The sequence below is a fragment of the Ambystoma mexicanum genome, chromosome 1q (genome assembly GCF_040938575.1).
Source record: "Ambystoma mexicanum isolate Mex_15411 chromosome 1q, UKY_AmexF1_1, whole genome shotgun sequence".
Classification (NCBI taxonomy): domain Eukaryota; kingdom Metazoa; phylum Chordata; class Amphibia; order Caudata; family Ambystomatidae; genus Ambystoma; species Ambystoma mexicanum.
The window spans coordinates 1,359,887,981-1,359,906,185 of record NC_090922.1 but is presented as its reverse complement, the minus strand read 5'-3'; positions in this window follow the sequence as shown (position 1 = coordinate 1,359,906,185).

Genomic DNA, 18,205 nt, shown 5'->3' with positions numbered 1-18,205 from the left:
CATTTGATTACATTTTTACAGTTTGGGGGGACTTTGACAAACATTTTTTTTATTACATCCAAATCCATTCAACAAGTGAAAAGGTATTAGCAATTGAATTTGGGGAAAAATAGCTTTTTTTTAATTTCAGAAAAAGCATCTCAGCCTCTTTGCTGCAAAGCACCTTGGGAGATATCTACTGGATGCAATAACACCACAACCTCACCTCGAAATTGGGTCAAGGCTTCATGCTCAATTTGCTTCATACCCTGTCCAGTTCTGTCCATCAGTTGTCACTGTGCACTTGAACAAAACTGTAGATTTTTCTGTATGGGAAAATGAATGGGCACTAGTCCAAAATGAAATTTTTATCATTTCTTAATACATTTTTAATTTTCGATTGGAGCTTTCCCAAAATTTCTCTTCATGGGTGGGTTAAGCGGGGGGGGGCATGGGTAACAATGTGGTTTGCAACATTTCAGCCAAATCCTTCATACAAGTCAAAAGTTATTAGCAATTCAATATTCAGGCTTCCTATGGAACTGTAACGCTCACCTGATTCCCACGGAGGCGCAGGTCTGGCTTCGAGTGCTGATGCTTCTTCAATGGTGAAGCGCAGGACTCTGAAGATGGACAGGAAGGGCCCTCTACTCTGGCTTCTCCGGCTCGCAGGAATATTCCCCTGTGCGTGAAAAGGGAGTATTACCTACTGACTGAGTTATGCTCAAGCCTCCCACTCTCTTCCAACCCTCCACAATACCCTTCCACGATTCCCCGTGAAGTCTCACCTTAGGGTCAGGAAGGATGAGCTCTCCATCCTGCTTCTGATGCAGGGGCGCGTTGAAACCCAGTTACTTCACTGGTTTGAGGATTGATGGGAGTTCAGGTAAGCTTGACTATTCAGGTAAGGCTCTGTAAAAGTTCTGTTGCAAGTTCAAAAGTCCAAGCTTAATAATAATGTTCATTGTCTTTTTGCAGCAAGCGCTAATGCTTATGTCTTTTTTCCCCTTAGGGGCCGGGGTTCGGAATGCCGGAGATATGGCGCCGACCCGAAATGAAACGTGCAGTTCCTGTTCCAGTAAATGGCAGGTTAGTTTTGGATGAGCGCTCGGGAACTGTCTTTGCATACGCTCATTCAATGTCTTTGTCTTTTTTCCCCATAGGGGCCGGGGTCCGGAAAATGCCTGGAAGCGGCAAGACCCGAAATTAAATGGGAATGAGCCAACTGGTAAGTCTTATTCCATTCCTTCTCTCACCTCTTATTCTTGTCTTTTTCTCTAGGCTCTGGGAAGTGGCTGTGTATCCGGATGATCGCTGCTGAAGATGGAGGCACCCAGGAAAGGTGAGTGAAATGCAGCGCTGCAGCGATCGTAACGAAATGCTTTTAAAAATTATGTCTTCCTTTTCAGGATCGTCGGTGTGATGTCTCCGTGGTGCAGATTTAGCTGTTAAGGTCTCTTGTCTCCCTTTGCAGGTGACCCAGGATGCTGACAGGCGTGGCTGAAGTCCAGATGCAGGTGCTGACACAGTGAGCGTCCAGCTGCGAGGAGCAGAACAACGCAAAGCGTGATTTGCTGATCGGGTGTGGTTTAAATAGCTTTGGAAGAAGTTCCAAGTGTGTATCCTTCCTCCGATCAGGTATGTATCCTTCCCCGACCACACCCGGGTGGAAAGTAGTCCCAAAGGTAAAGTAGTTCCATTCAGGCCTCAAGAGGGCCTGGATGTGGCAGCATGGTCTGCATCAGGTAAGTGCACATTAAAACACTTGAACACATGTCTAGCTTTATGAGCCTGGCGCCTGAGGCGCCAGGACAGAGGTCCAACATGAGCCTGGCGCCTAAGGCGCCAGGACTGCGTCCAAAGGGCCCCAGCTTGGGCCCGCTGGCACTTCCCTGGGGGAAATGATGCCTGCCTCTGGGGTTGCTGGGTCGGACCTGGCTCCTTGGAGGTAGGCATCATGACAGGAACTTGATACTTGTCATTTTAACTTATTTCCTTTTGCTTTGCTCTTTAGTGTTCAGTGTTTACTGTTTAGTGTTCAGTGTTTTCTTGTACATAGTTCACTGTTCTTTTTTTTTAAACCTCTTTTTATTAGTATGTCAACACAAATTTTCCGTAGCAATATAATACAGTGGTGCATTGAAAAACCATAAATGAACAATTCATAAGCATATAGTCAGTTGTATATCAACAGATAACATCACACTCAAAGCCCTCCCTCTGAACATACTAAAAAACTTCCAAATACAATAAAAGATCAAAGATCAATTACAGAAGATAAAAATACAAATTAGTTTAGGACACTGACACAAACACACAACATCCCTCAGACAACACTATACTAAACCACCCAATAAAGAGGACAGAACATTTTGAAAAAAATAAAAGAAAAAAAATAGCCCAAAATATTCTCCTCTTCTCTTTCTTTTGCCTTGAATGAAAGTTTTTCATAACATGACAAAGTTTGCAAATCAACTAACCACTGAAGGCTTTTTTCTAGTTTTCCAGACAAAAAGAATCAGTCTCATTGCCAGTAACAGAGTCTTTTCTATCCAATTATTGTATTGCATATAGCTTTTACATCTATCCCGGTGTAGTAGTAGTGTTATATGTTCAGCCGCTCTTTGTAAAACGATATTTAAAATCATTTCAACTCTATCAATCAACTTATTCCAGAAACATTCAAACCCTTGATCAGTACCAAAAGAGGTGTAACAAAGTACCCCTTTCATTCCCACACCCCCAGCATAAATCAACTGTTTGTAATCCCAATTTATACATTTTAACTGGTGTACAGTAGACTCTGCCTATAATTTTTGGACTGATTAGACGCACATTCAAGTCCATTCCTACATTAGCAGTCACCCTAAGTACACCTTTCCAATCCAAAAAAACAATATTCAGATCAACTGACCATGCCATTCTAAGTTTTTCCCATGCCACAACATGTTTTTGTTCCAATTGCATAAAGGTAATCTATGTACGTGCAGTATATTCTTGCCCCGTAAGCAGTTGACACAGTACATGTATGACCCCCAGGGAATCATTAACCATACTCTTTCTGAGGTTAATCTATGAGAAGAATTCACCATATCTTCTTCTTTATCTTGTATGTAGCCCATAATTTCTCTGTATTTCTACAAATGTCAAAAGACGATACCCATCTAAAATATCACTGAGAGTCAAAATACCCTTCTTAACCCAACTTTGCCAGTACAGGCATCTATTATCAAGCTGTAAAACGTTGTTATGCCATATTGAAGCACCAACACTGAAACCATACTTCTGCTCATTCTCTTCAAACCAACACCATACAACTTGTCTAGTTGCCACAATTGGTTTTAACTTTAATCTACTATTCAACATATTCCCCATAGTATAAAGATTTTCCAAACGATACAGTCAGCAAATATCCCTTTTCATGCGCAGCCAAAGAGCACCTTTAAAATCTTCATGTTTGTAATAATAAGACCCCTTCTTAAGAAGAAATGCCTTACAATACTTATGCAGGATATCCAAATCCACCCTCCTCAACCTTCTGAATCAATATATATCTTGGAATTCGAGTTCTTTTCCCTAAACCCCATAAAAAACATTGGAAAATTTATCAATCTGTAATACTTGCTTTCTGGTAATCAATAGTGGTATCGATTGAATAATATATAACACTTTTGGCAGTAAAATCATCTTAATGGCATCTATTTTTGCCCATAATGATAGGTTAAATCTTTCCCATCTAAGTATTGGATAAATAATTCTATCCATAAATGTGTCCATATTATATTGAATAATTTTCTTTAAATCACCAATAATGTATATACCAAGATATTTAACACTATCAGGGGACCATTTACAGTTCCATACCTTTAGAAAGTGTTTGCTACAATTTTTAGACATCGGGAAAACCTCAGTCTTGTCCCAGTTTACCTTATGACCTGAACGCTTACCTACTTCCTCAACATTTGTTTCAACAGTGATCCACATTTTTCTGGGTCTGACAATAAAACTAACATTTCATCCAGATAAAATAAGATTTTAACTTCCACCTTCCCAACACATAACCCTCTCATTTCCTCACATTGCCTAATATAGGCAGCCTATGGTTCAAGTGATAAGTCAAGTAGAAATGGGGATAGAGGGCATCCTTGTCGTGTGCCTTTAGTCAGTGAAAAAGACTCAGAAATGACATTCACTCTTGCTGTAACGTCATGATGAATACATTCAATCATTTTCATAAAAATGGTCCCAAAACCCATTCTGAACAAGGTGTACCTTTAAAACCTCCAATTAACCTTATCAAACTCAAACGCTTTTTCTGCATCAAAAAACCCTATTATCCCCTTTGAGTCCTTACTGTGATGTATCCCAATGTATCCCAATGACATTCAAAACAGTCCTGATGTTATCATATCCATACCTACCTTCCTAGAATAAAGCCTACTTCAGATCTCCCATATTTGCCATAAGACGATTTGCCCATATTTTTGTAAATTAAAATCCACATTTAACAATGAAATTGGTCTAAAGTTGCCACATTTATTGTCATCCTTATCAGGCTTGGGAATAACAATAATTATCATTGAACCACATATAGTCCCTGACCTTAAAAAATCATTATTGTGGGTTGAGGATCACCGTTGCCAATAATGAGAGCTGGAAGCATGCCTTGTTGCAGAAGGTGTTTCAGTATAGTCACTCCACATTGTACAAGCATGATTCCTTCCGTACGCCCAGATGGCTTGGTAAGTCAATCTTGTACCTTTTCTCTGATTGGAATCATAGAAAATAAGAGAATGTATGGTCAGGTGTGGGGGGCTGACGAAGGGGAGGTATGACCAGAGATGAGTCTGTTCGCATGCAAGTTTTGTGAGGAGTGGTAAGGTGAAAATCTTGTTGCTGAGAAAAGGGAGGAACTGTGATGTGAGATTTTCCACTGAAAAAATGGTTGAAAAAGATTATGGTAATGTGGTGAGACTGTTCTTCGGTGAAGTGTGAAATAGCAAAAGAGTGTCATCATTTAAATGATATCCCTATCTCACCCAGAGGATATTTCTTTCTAAAACAAATGAAATGACATTACTGAGCAAAGGATGTGTGTTGTAGTTTAAACTTCTTTTGCTTTACTGTTTATTGTTCAGTGTTTACTGTTTAGTGTTCAGTGTTTTCTTGTTCAAAGTGTACTATTGCTCTCTTATGTCTGGCTTGGAACGCTGTGACTTCACTGTCTTCTATTCCATGGAATTGTTATGGTTTGACACAAACGTTGTTATAGGTCAGTTGGCAAAGAGAACTGGAAGGAGTGGCTGCAGTCTTACCTTGGTGCTTACATGTGAATAAACCTTACTTTGCACCAGGCTGATGTATCAGTATCGCTCCACATTATAATACCCACCTTAACTTTTGTGTGGCGACTGCTGCACTATAATATATGCATATCAATTCCTTTTTCTTTATTCAACATTTGTAATAAATGCACACCATAAAACAAGGTACAAACATTTAATCACAGCTACATCATACCTCCTAAAATGCTTTAAGAAAATATGTAGCGTTCTTCGTGTATGCTGGGTTCTTTCATGCATTCCAGATGGGCTATTCCTAGCAGATGTGGGCATACCTTATCCACAACATCAAGGCTTAGTAGTGCACTCTGAACCTCTTAGGTGCTCAATCTAGTTCTATCACTAAAGTCAGGTAATCTACTTTGAATGATTTTAAGTTACACACATACATCTTCTGGTCATTAAGCTGTTCTTGTACTTTCAGAAACACTACATTTTCCCTCAATCTATAACATCTTACCCCAGATGTAGGTAGAGTGCTGCCTATCTAGAAAGTCAAATGTTGTTTAACCTTTAAATCTGCAGAAACAGTAAGATCCTTGCCTAAGTCATGTTTCCGAAATATAGTCCGTCCTCTTCGTTAATAACCATAAATACTTTCTCCAAAAAAGAATTAAAGCGATAGTTAGCGGCATTCTTTCCCCCTGCATTAGGATCTGCCACCAATGTTATTTTTTAAGTACAAAACAGGACCAGATGTTTCAGTGTTTCTTTCTCATTCTTTCCCTTACAGAGTCTGCAAGTATTATTCCGTGCTTCCTCTTTTTTCCTGAAGTTTAAAACTTCCAATTGGGGTAAAGGTTCAGACGGAAAAGTCAAAATGTCAGTCTTATCCAGCAGCATGGAGATTTTGCCAAATATTTTGGTGGAACATTTTAAGGTCTGCATGAAACCACATCATGGTGGCAAACTTTCACCAGGCTATCTTTTTATTGCGTTGAAATCAAATCTCGTCTCCATAGTTTTACTTTGACTGGTACAGGGTTTGTCAACACCTGTTCTTCTGATGTCTCTAACTCTTCTAATGTTAGAATCCCTAAATGAATTGCTCTGGCCTGGACCTAAAAAATTAATGTCCAATTATGTTGTGAGGAAGCGACTGGGAAACCTACTTCTAACATCTAATTGTAAAGCCTTGACTCTTATGGCAGGACCCAACAAACTAAGTGTCAATAATGAGACTGTTAAAAACAGGGAAGGTTTATGAGGGAATTTTATAACTTTATTTTGCCCTCAACTTCCTTCATATCTACTAAAAACATAAAGATTCTTATAGATTGAGGGGCAGTTTAGCATTTCTAAATCTAGAGGAACAGCTTAATGACAGGAGGTTTTCTTTGTATAATTTACAATCATATCTGAATTTCCTTTTTTGCTTGAAAAATGTGAATATCTCGAGTGTCCATTAAATATTTTGCCAACATGTGTTCTTTGCTTGTCCTTTCTATGCACCTTTGACCATAGCAATCTGCATGCAAAGTGAGTCCTGCACTTCTTCTTTGCATGTTTTTTGTTGAAGAAGTTTGAGTGGGAGCTTGATTGATCCGATTTTCGAAATAGTTTGTAGCATACACCTGTTCAGTGTATGATCTAGATTAATATCAATGTACAGAATTTCCAGGTATATCTCCCAAGAAAAATATTTGGGAAGGCCAAGAATAACTTTTATTCAACATTCTTTTGAACATAAATTGCCCGTGAAATTTCATCAGTTCGACATGAGTGTTCTGATATGTTCAGATACGATTAGATTCTTGCCAGGTTTGAAAGCTCTGGATATTATGGATCTCCTGTGATGTGTCAGCAGCCTAGGCCAGGCCATGGCTTCTTCTTTGAATGCCCTCCTCTTCTGCAGGGTTTTGCTCTTCCTGCTTCACACTCTTTGGCAACTTTGTCTGGGTTTTGATCATCTTTCATGGTAGAACAAATCCCCTTTTGCCTTCTCTATTGATCATAGATTTTCTTCAAATTTCTTTGCATGTTTAGACCAGTTCAACCGTCTGTGGACTGATTTGGACAAACAGGATGCATGTTTTCTTTTTTAATTAAATATAGTAAGAATTCAATTTGAAAAACTTTAAAAAGGGTTGTTTTGTAAACACTGGAAGATTTAAGATAAAAAGTAGATGGGAAAATGTTCTTAGGTGTGAGTAATATCCCATTGTTCTCTCTGGATGACTGCCACTGCTATGTAGCTCAGTATCAGAACAACCCCTTTTCTGCCACGGATGCATCCCAGAAAGTCAATTGAACTAAACACTGACAATGATTTTTTTCAGATGTGTGATCTAGTTTTAAGGTGAGGGGGGCAGCAACGCTGTAAATTCAGATTCAGTTTGAGGGGAATTTGGCAACCAATGTACACTTTTTTTTTATAATTAAGCTGATGTATTTTGTGTGGTCAAGCCTCTCCTTGAAAATTAGAATCTTCTCTTAATTGGATGTTAAAGAAGTTTGCATCTTTGTGAGCCTCTTAACCTCTTCTTTCTAGGTGGCTGGAGAGCAGTCGTTTGTGTTCTTTCTTGCAGATTCTATTCTGATTTTGGTTCGCAATGTTTGAGAGCATAGCTGCTAATTCTGGATCTCCATGTTTGACATAGCTACACAGTCACCACATCAAAACTTGTAATCCTTGTACAAGTGTAAATGTCCCTGTCGTGACCCCTTTGACTCATCTTAAATCTGTCGTCCTGCTTCTCTCATTATGAACACAATTATGGTTCATTCTTCATCTTTGAGCAAACTTGCTAATTTCTTAGGATACAACCTTTTGGATGTGCACATGTGCTTGTGCTCTGTGTTGACTCTCGTCATTCTTCTGCTAGGATTGAGCACACTCGGGTGTGATTCCCTTTCAAGATCCTGAGTACAGGTGCTCAGGCAGTAAGGCCTCAACCCTTGAGCTTTGTATCTCAGTAAGGCTGCATGTGTAGATTCACTTTATTGCTCTACTGAAATCCAGATCCTTCAGATTACTGCAGGCAATAACTAAAGTTACCAAGGTATCCAGACTTTTAATGAAAACATTTCACAGCAGTATTTTTAATCACAACCTTTTTTTTTTTACCAAATGTTTGCTGTGAAAATGTGGGGGCTGCTTACCACATGTGGTTATCCTGAAGAAAAAAAACACCTACCTACCTAATGGCCCCTGAGAATTAAACACACACACAATCTCTGCAGCAGCTTTAATGTCACATGTGCTCATACCCATTATAAAATGCAATGTTCTACCTATGTACATGCTATGTACTGTTTATCCAAACTATAGATGGAAAGCCAGCTACTGTCTACTAGTGATGAAGTCTTCATGTTATGTCCCTAATTGTGTTACAGAGGCATGTGCTTGGTAGCCATTGTTGTGGTGACATTTCAGGTGGTGTGAAGTTGTTAAATGAAGTTGTTTGTGTTGGCTATAGTTCTATTATAGGAGGTGGACAGTTGCTAGATTTATATTAGAGAAGTTTGCCATTGTAAATCAGGGGTTGCTGCATTCATATTACATAAGATGTGTTGTTGTTCATAGTGGGATTGCCATCAAGCAATTCCAGGAAGTGAGTAGTTGTTAGTGAGGGGTAGCCCCAATCATATTACAGAGGTTCTGATGTTTTTACCGAGCAGATGCTACTGTCATTTTACAGCAGTTGTTGTTAGTGGTGAGTAGGTTATGTATTTTAGTTGACATTTGTCAGAGTCATATTACAGGTGTTATGCAGTTGTTAGTGGCCTTTGGCTGAGGTCAAATCACAGGTGGGGTGTGGTTGTCAATGTGGAGTTGCCACTGCGATATTAAAAGAGGAGTGCAGTTCATAGTGGGAAGTTGCAACAGGTATAGTGCAGGAGCTAGTTGTTTGAATGTGGGGAGTTTCTATAATAATATTACAGAAGGGGTGTAAGGTTGTTAGTCGAGACCTACCAACGTGGTACTTTTGAGTAGGATTGTAGTAATTAGACTAAAGTTAGTGAGCCACAGGTGTGTCCTCAGTTATAAAATAGTCTTCAAGATTATATTTTCTTACAATTTTTTCAATCTGAAATTTCTGGCCCAGACACAGAGATCATTTTTTAAAATCTTTTAAGACTTTGTGTAGCTGAGGCACAATCAAAGAAACTTAGATAATTAATTTGGACTAAAACCCTATTACATGTTGTCTGATTTATATTACTAACAAATCAATGTTATTCATCAAGTTATTTGAGGCTTGTAGACAAAACATACCCGTATTGATTAGTACCTCACATTTTTTACAAGGAAGGTTTCTCTACTCAAGCCTTCTTTGCTGCAGACCCTTGTGCTTGGAACTTTTCACACATATCTTCTTCTCTTTGTACTGGAGTAGGTTACGTGTGGTTAATTGGTATGGGACAGGATTTTAGGACATTCAAACCACAACAAAACATACCAAAGCAAAAAGGGGATCACTCCGTTTTAAACCATCTCCCTACCAGATCCTTTCCTTCGAAGAAGAACTCTACTGATCCCGAGTAGGGAGCTCACCCTGGAACAAGCTGGTGCGCTGCCTGTATAAAAGTGGATAGAGAGCAAAGACCAGTCCCTCTACTAGAATACAAGAACTGTGCAACTTTAAAAGACCATCTCTTGTTGAGATGACAAGACCAACACTTTTTATTCCATCCTGGCCGAATACTCAACAAGGTGTACTCTATAAAAAGAGAGGGGGCAGTGTGAATCAACATACTGGAACCCAAATCATTGGTGTGATAGGGACCAGTGCGATCATTTGCCACTTCATACACTGCGTCGACAAAACATTGTTTCAATCTGATCTTTCACACTAACTGGGATAATTCAATCCTAGTTAAACAAAGATCATATGGAGCAGTGGGTACAAATGAAAGACCCCTCTCAAGTAGTTTTAGGGCCTCATTACACGGACGGCGGTGGACCAAGGTGCTATTAGCACCTTGGTCCATGCCGGTAAAATACCGGCACTGCCTTGGAGGAAAGGGGAATTACCGCCCTATTCCAAGGTTGGTGGGGCGGTAATTCCCCCTTCCCCCATTGCCCTTCCCCATTCCCATTTTTGCCCCATAGGGCATAATGGGAATGGGGAAGGTGCTAATTACGGCACCGCAAATTGCAGTACCGTAATTATCTCCCTGGTCCACTTGCGGGTTGGTTTTTAACGCCTGCAAAAAGCATGCGTTAAAGTCTTCAACCCGCAAAGGGACCTCGTAGTAAGGCGGTAAGGGTTAACGGTCACTGGTACCATTAACGGTGACTGTTAACCCTTGCCACCGTCCGTGTAATGAGGCCCTTAGTTTGACAGTCTGGTTCATCAGCAAATGTATGTGAAATAATTCTGCTTTCAGCAATGGGTGAGTAGGCTTTCCCTTTGTTGTGTTGTGTAATGATGAAGCATGACACCAAATTGGCAACTTTGGTGCAGCACACCCAAGAGTAATTTATAACAAAATCTTTGTGAGTGAATTTTACCTTTTCTTTCAGATCCATGAATATCAAACTGATGGACCAAGCCATGGAGTAGAATAAGTAAACGATATTAAATTCCAAATACCAACTTGGATTGCCACTGAAATTGCATAGTGGGTGGTGCGCAGACTAAGCTTGCTAAGATTATGTTTGTTTATTGGTTTCCATTATACATTTTTTTGCCTTTCCTTTTTTGTGTTGGGTGTTGGGGGAGTACCTTGGTCCTGGAGAAAATGGCAGAGCGATATAATTCTGCTGAAACTGGTCGACAATTTTGTGTTAAAATATCGATATTTGTGGGGACACACAATCATTTTCTCACAGAACCTTTTTCACAGTTCTTATAGACACACCAATGATTGGGGTCGAGTATATTGACTGACACTACCCTCTTTTGATTTATGGAGTTCACCTTGTTGAGTAGTCGAGAAGGATGAAATCAAAAGTTTTGGTCTCGTCATTTCGACAGGAGATGTTCTATTAAAGTTGTACCGTTCTTGTATTCTAGTAGAGGGACAAATCTCTGCTCTCTATCACTTTGAGACAATTGGCGCACCAGCCTGTTCCAGGGTGAGCTCTCCCCTAGGGATCAGTTAAGTTCTTCTTGCAGGAAAAGGAGCTGGTAGCAACAAAGTTTAAAACAAAGTGACCCCCTTGTTGCTTTGGATTGCTTTGTTACGTTTTGAATCTTCTCATAGAGATGCAAGGGAATCACATTCAGACCCGAAGGCCTTTTTGTGGTAAGGACAGGACTTGTGACATTACATCATGTTGATAATGTCATGACTCTTTGCTCACCATTCTGTGTTCCCTGTACATTAGATTGGTAAACACTTGTCCTAGCATGAGGATTGCTCGACCTCTGTGCAGAAGACCGATAACCATGCACATGAAATATAACAGCAAAGAGGCAAAGGAGTATCTCAGAGGAGGTCATGAATCAGGGCATAGTGGGGCCCTAATCACTGCTGCATCGCTCGCAGCCTCAGCTCAGTCCACTCCTGGTGCATTGGGGCCAGCAGTGTCACTGCCAACAACAGATTCACACTGAACATCCACATTGTGACACTGGCCGCCTTTAAAGCATGACCACGCTTCCTGAGAACATTAAACTGATGCACCAGTCCATACACATACCCTTAACACCACATTGGCAGCTCAGAAAGCCGCATGAGCAGCACAATGCACGCAACCTGCATCGTAACTACCGCCACATGCAGTAGCGTCATAGCAGACACCACCAACCGTACTCGCAGCCTAAGAAAGATTCTGACAGTAGCCGCCCAGGCAACTATAAACACACAACAGCACTTGGCATTGATAGTAGGCAAGAGCAGTCCTTAGCAGTACTCACATCACAGAATCCCCATTAGCGCACAGACCTATGGAGCAGGCTGAGGTTAGCAGACAGGGGCTTTAAGCGAATGCATGGTTGAGATAGGGTTGTTTTGCCGGTATTGCACCAAAATAACGTGAATTAAATGCTGAATGCACCTTTTCTGGGCATTCGGCATGAAAGAAAATGACAAAGCCCATAATACAGAACTAAGTGAGAGGGAGTCACAGGGGGTGTCCCCCGCTCGCCTAGTTCGGAATTATGGGCTTAGGGGGTTGCGAGGGAGTCTCCCGAATACATTAAATTCGAAGCAGGGACAAAACAACAGAATTTGAAAAGCTTGTGGTCCAAAATGCGAGCAAGTCGGTTTCACAATTTTCCAACCTCAAGCTTCTCGGAAATTCGTTATTTTAACGTAGATCCGTTTTTGACTGCCCAAAAACTAAAACAAAAAACTTAAAAACAAAAAACAGCGCTACTTAATATTTTTAAAGCATACCTTTCCAAATGTACTGGCTCAAAGCCTAGGTTGTAACAAAGAATTTTGAGGAGAACTCATGAAATTATGTATTATTTTGAGATATTTCACAGTACATGGTGTCGCCATAAGGTGCTTGTATGGGCCCATCAGAAAACTGGGTGTCTTTTAGGAACACTGGATGTATCACTGAACAGTGCATGGGCCTCGGGTGAAAAAGTGCCCACTGAAATTCCTGGCTGATTTTGCACAGGAGGAAACAGTGCAGTCCTCTATCTATGCATAAAAACAAACAACAGGTGTGTGCAGCGACTCGTTTGAAAATTGAAAATCTCAGGAGTTGCACTGACAGACATTTGGGGTTACTAAGGAGAGAGTATGAATTTTCTTCTTCTTCTTCTTCTTCTTCTTCTTCTTCTTCTTCTTCTTCTTCTTCTTCTTCTTCTTCTTCTTCTTCCTCTTCTTCTTCTTCTTCTTCTTCCTCTTCTTCTTCTTCTTCTTCTTCTTTTTCTCCTCCTCCTCCTTCTTCTTCTTCTTCTTCTTCTTCTTCTTCTTCTTCTTCTTCTTCTTCTTCTTCTTCTTCTTCTTCTTCTTCTTCTTCTTCTCCTCCTCCTCCTCCTTCTTCTTCTTCTTCTTCTTCTTCTTCTTTTTCTTCTTCTTCTTCTTCTCCTCCTCCTTCTCCTCCTCCTCCTCCTCATTTTCTTCCTCCTCCTCCTCCTCCTTCTTCTTCTTCTTCTTCTTCTTCTTCTTCTTCTTCTTCTTCTTCTTCTTCTTCGGGTGACTCCAGAAACCCTGAGCAGGTGATTTCCATCTAATTAGATGATGTTCGCCAACATAGGCACCAATCAGCCAACCATCCCCACTAGATCTCGTCCCACTTCCCCGTCTCCCGCACAAACTGAAGCAGGAACCTACACTGATCATCCACCACCCCACTTTTCCAACTGAACAGATCAGATAACCCTGGTACAACGGCCCCAATGCCACTCATCCTGACTCTGAGCGATTCCTGCTGAAAATTAAACCTCACGCGGTCCAACGTATAATGAGACACCGTCTTCGGGCACCCACAAGCCTCTCACGCCGCTGATGCAACTCTATCCATCATACACTTCCATCCCACCAAACCTGCATGACCCACCCTAAGGCGATTCAAAATAGTTTCCTCCCTTCGCGCCAAGTCTACACCGCCCTCAAATGCCTGAAACCGCACCTCCCTGGACACTACATGCAGCTGCCGCCCCTTTGAACTCATATCCCACCGATCCTGCCACATACCCTCGCTAAACTAAACAATCCTTATCCTCGTATTGTTAAGTCTAAGGGGATGGTATAAGCGAGGCAGCCAAATACTTTATGTATGAACTTTATAGTGAACTTTATGCAGAGCTAACTGGATTCGTCCACTAATCCAGATAAAACAGCAATTTTTGGAATTGATGTTAAGTGCTACTCCCAAAGAGGACCATAGAAAGAAAGTACCTGTCCAAGGTCATCATGAGTTAAGCTCAACCAAGAATCTCCATGATACTTTATTTTAACCAATCGCCCATGAGTAACAGCAATCAAGGACACGTGATACCATGCTACTAATAGAGCTTGAATTGAGCATCTTAATGACTGCCAATCTCCGGCAGCCCAGTCACCACTGCACATTAGGCGCTGATTAAAATATGCGGCAATAGGGGGGAAATTGAAGGGGCTGTGAATATGAATTGAGAGTGCTTGAACTTAACACTATCGATCGATCCTCATGTTATTGAATCTGGCTGCATTTCGTCATTTTACTATAATGATTTTTGCACGGTGGTGTTGTCCACCTTTTGTTTTTATATAAACAATGCTCGTTTAGGTCCCTGGTGCGCCCCGTTTATTGTGCCCATCTGACCTCCTCCCTGTAAATACCAATCCATATGCAGGTTAAGAGTTGATTATGCAATGTGAGAGTGTTTTGCAAGCACGCGCAGCTCATTCTGTACCCAAATGTTGTATGTATATTATCAGAGCTCCAGCTTTACGTAGCATGCGGTTTTCTGCATATTTGACCACCGGAGTGCCTGATTTCAATTCTGTGAGTGGTGCATGTCGATTCAGAGAGCCGGTGAAACAGTGTTTCCTTGTTCTCGGGAGGCCTGTCCCAGCTCCCAGCTCTTTTCTGGTGGCTATTTACCCTATTCCTACGCTCTGTCTGTGCAATGTACTCATTACCCTGGTCGGGGAAGTGGAGCGCCTTCAGTGCAGGATTTCTCTTTCATTCCTGGCAGTTGTATTTGAAATTAAAATTGGTTCCTACATTAAACATGAGGACTGCTGTCCAAATTCTGCTGCGTACGGCGGCCTTTACTTTCGCTTCTCAAAAACAAAACAAAAAATCTGCAAATGATGGAGAAAGCCACTCACTCTGCATGCAAGGGTTCACCTGGAGGCAGATGCGTGATTGGTGGCTGCCGGCATTGCTGTCGGGTCTCAAACCTGCTGCCAGGTCTGAAATCTCGCGGTACTGTGGCATCTCTCTGGAGACTGGATGGTCTGCAGAACACTTCAGCGCCATGCAGACTTTAAATAAATACTGAACAATGATAGGCTCTGTCCAATCTTCTAAAGCTGACAAATCAACACCTAAACATGGTGAAAGAATATGCAGAAAACACACCTGCAAACACTGTGCAGTTACAAGTTTGCTAAGCAAGCACTTCAAAGACATTCATCCCCTCCCTGCCAGTTGCACACCTGCACTGCCTCCTTGGCAACCCTTGCACTCGGGGGCTATTTCTGTATCCCTACAGCCCCTTGCAAGCACTTGCCACCAGATGGCCGCACTTTTGTTTGTTTTATTTATTTTTACTGTTATCCTATGTACTGCACTGCCCCTCCCCTTCCCCCCTGCACTTCTCGCCTTCCCCCTCGCCTGCACTTCCCTCTGTTCCCCACTGTTCCGTCTCCCTTGCCTCGTCGGGCCTTGAAACACTTGTGTATAGGCGTGTTATAAATGCCATGTCATATCATGTCATCCAGCTTCCCCTCACTAACTCACCCTCCCTTCCTCTTTCAGAGCCGCCAGAGTGCCGGGGGACCACTCGGGTGGTGATAGTGCGCGGTACAAATATCCTTTAACATTAACATTAACATTGACATATCATATGAGTTTCCAGGGCAACGGTCTGCATTCTTCGCCTCAACAGGTGTTTTAGACAACAACTCCTACAATCCCTAGCCAGCTTAGTCAATGGTGACTGATCATGGGAGTTGCAGGCCATAACATCTGGGAAGCCACAGGATGCAGACCCCTTTTCTCTGGTCATAGGGCAATTGTTTGTGGACTGTCAGATAAAAATGATAAGCTAAAAAGGTTCCTCCCTCTACTTGTCTTAAAGACAAGGCTGTATTGAAATATATCATGGGGAGGGATAAGGCAGAGTGTGTTTAGAACACTGCTCGTGTCAGTGTCAAGGTTGTGCTGTATATGGTTATTTTAGGGATATATATGCATACTGAAAGTAGAGTGTTCTCCTGGCTATCTTGCTTAATTGGTTCCAAGAAAGGTTCTAACACAGTGGTTATTGCGATACAATTTTCGCTTTATTTGTGCTAGTGATGGGTTAATTCTTCATACAGTTGATATGCATCTAGTACATTTGGGGCAATATTGTCCCCTGGTTGTCAGCCGACACGTGTTTCGACCCGTGGGTCTTTATCAAGGCTATTGGATGCGGTCTGCAGCCCCCTTTGGGGTCCTAGTAAGTGATGCTTGACTGTCTTGACTTCCAGAATTTCCAATGGTCCCCCCAAGCACCATCAGAGAAACATCACTGCTAGTGGATTTTGGACTGCATATGATCAGTAATTAAATAATGGATTATTGAACAATAATAATATCAGGACATCTCATTAAAAAAAAATATTAACGGATAAAAAATAACGGATTGTGGGTTACGGCCACTAACATCGTGTACCAATGAGTCGGGTGACAGTAAACCTCTGGTATCTAGCTGTAGCACGAAGAAACCCCTGAAGGGGGGAAGGTGTGCTCTAAAAATACACGTTATGTTATGTTATGTTTACACATGAGCTGGCTGAGAAAAGTGCACAGGGTGATCGTTATATGCACCTTGCACTCCAAGAGTATGTTGGGGACAACACAAAAGTATATATAGTACATTACATTTTTACACATTTAAAGGTTAAGGCTAAGGGAGTCTTTACACACGCTGTGATTCAGCAATATGAACACAAACTTACAGCTGACAAGTTGGGGATTTCATTTTAAATTACCCTTAATCAAATTTCTCATTAACATTTAGGGGTCTCTAAACAAAAGATAGGTTACAGGGCTAATCTTTAGGGAAGAGAGAGGGCTTTCTGTGTGACATTAGGAATCAATGAAATCTAAGTCATAAAAGGGAGCTGCCTCCTTCTACGGAGACATAGTTCCATATGCAATCACAATATTTAGGTCAATGCTGGGTAAGCCTATATTTCTAAGTTAGTATATATTCATAGAACCCATACATAGTGCCTCAAGGACATGTCATTCCTGCCTAAGGGGTAAAGCCTAGTACCATGCTTTCATGCTGCTTTAATAATGGACCTTTGAGCTTCCTATTAGACCTCATACCTACAAACTAGGATTATAGAAACAGGGGTTCTCTCTTAGGAGGCCATTTTGGCTGCAACTGCTTGGATTCACATGGGTTGATGTTCTTCCACCGAACTGCTACACCTGGAGGGTTTCTTTGTTTTAATTTTTTAAGCTACCTATTGTTTTTTTTGCGTATATGGTGGGAAGGTGCATGGACTCCAATGGCACTGCCAGTCCAATTCTTGTTACCTTGTTCTACACGCATGTGTTTGAATATTGGCTATGCGCATAGTAAACTCCCATTGGAGCCCATGTTCGCACACACAGCATGCAACTGAACAGAAATATGTCTGAACATGTCCCTGTTCCTACACGGACACTCGTTGTAAGAGAGGTGTGATGAATCTGGCGATGGCCTCACTCCTTTCCCAGGGAAAGTGTCACCCCATGTGGCCAGGGAAAGGCAAAAGCTGCCGGATCCAGACTCTGGGGTTGTCAACATCCTGTAAAAGCTGCTGACATAACTTATGAACATTTGACATCTAGTAAAACAACATCTACTGGGATGAGAAAGAGAACTGGCATGAGAAAGAGTGTTAACAATAATGCGCAGTCTAGTGTTGTGAACAATGTGATTGGTCAAAGACATTTTTCAGCCTGCAGGCAGGAGTTAAATCAGCCATCACTGAAAGATGGTGAGACCTTCCTTTTCCAAGCATCAGCTTGGAGGCCGACGAGAAAAGGGGGGGTGCTGTTCAGAGCAGATGGTGTGCCAATCCAAGACAGGCAAGTGGAGGCGGCGAGAAAGGGAGCTGACCCAAGCAGTCTTGGCCGTTTGGGCAGACCAGGAAGCAGACAGGACCAAGAGACGTGGCTGCAGAGCAATGCAGGCGAGAGGAGAGGTGCAGAGGTGAGCTCCAGATCGGCCATGCAACGAAGCAGTGGCGGTTGACCGTGGAATTACCAGAAGAAGAGGAAAACGGAAGTCGCGGCAGGAACTGGATGCCAGGACGAGTTTTGTTCTGATGCAAGGAGC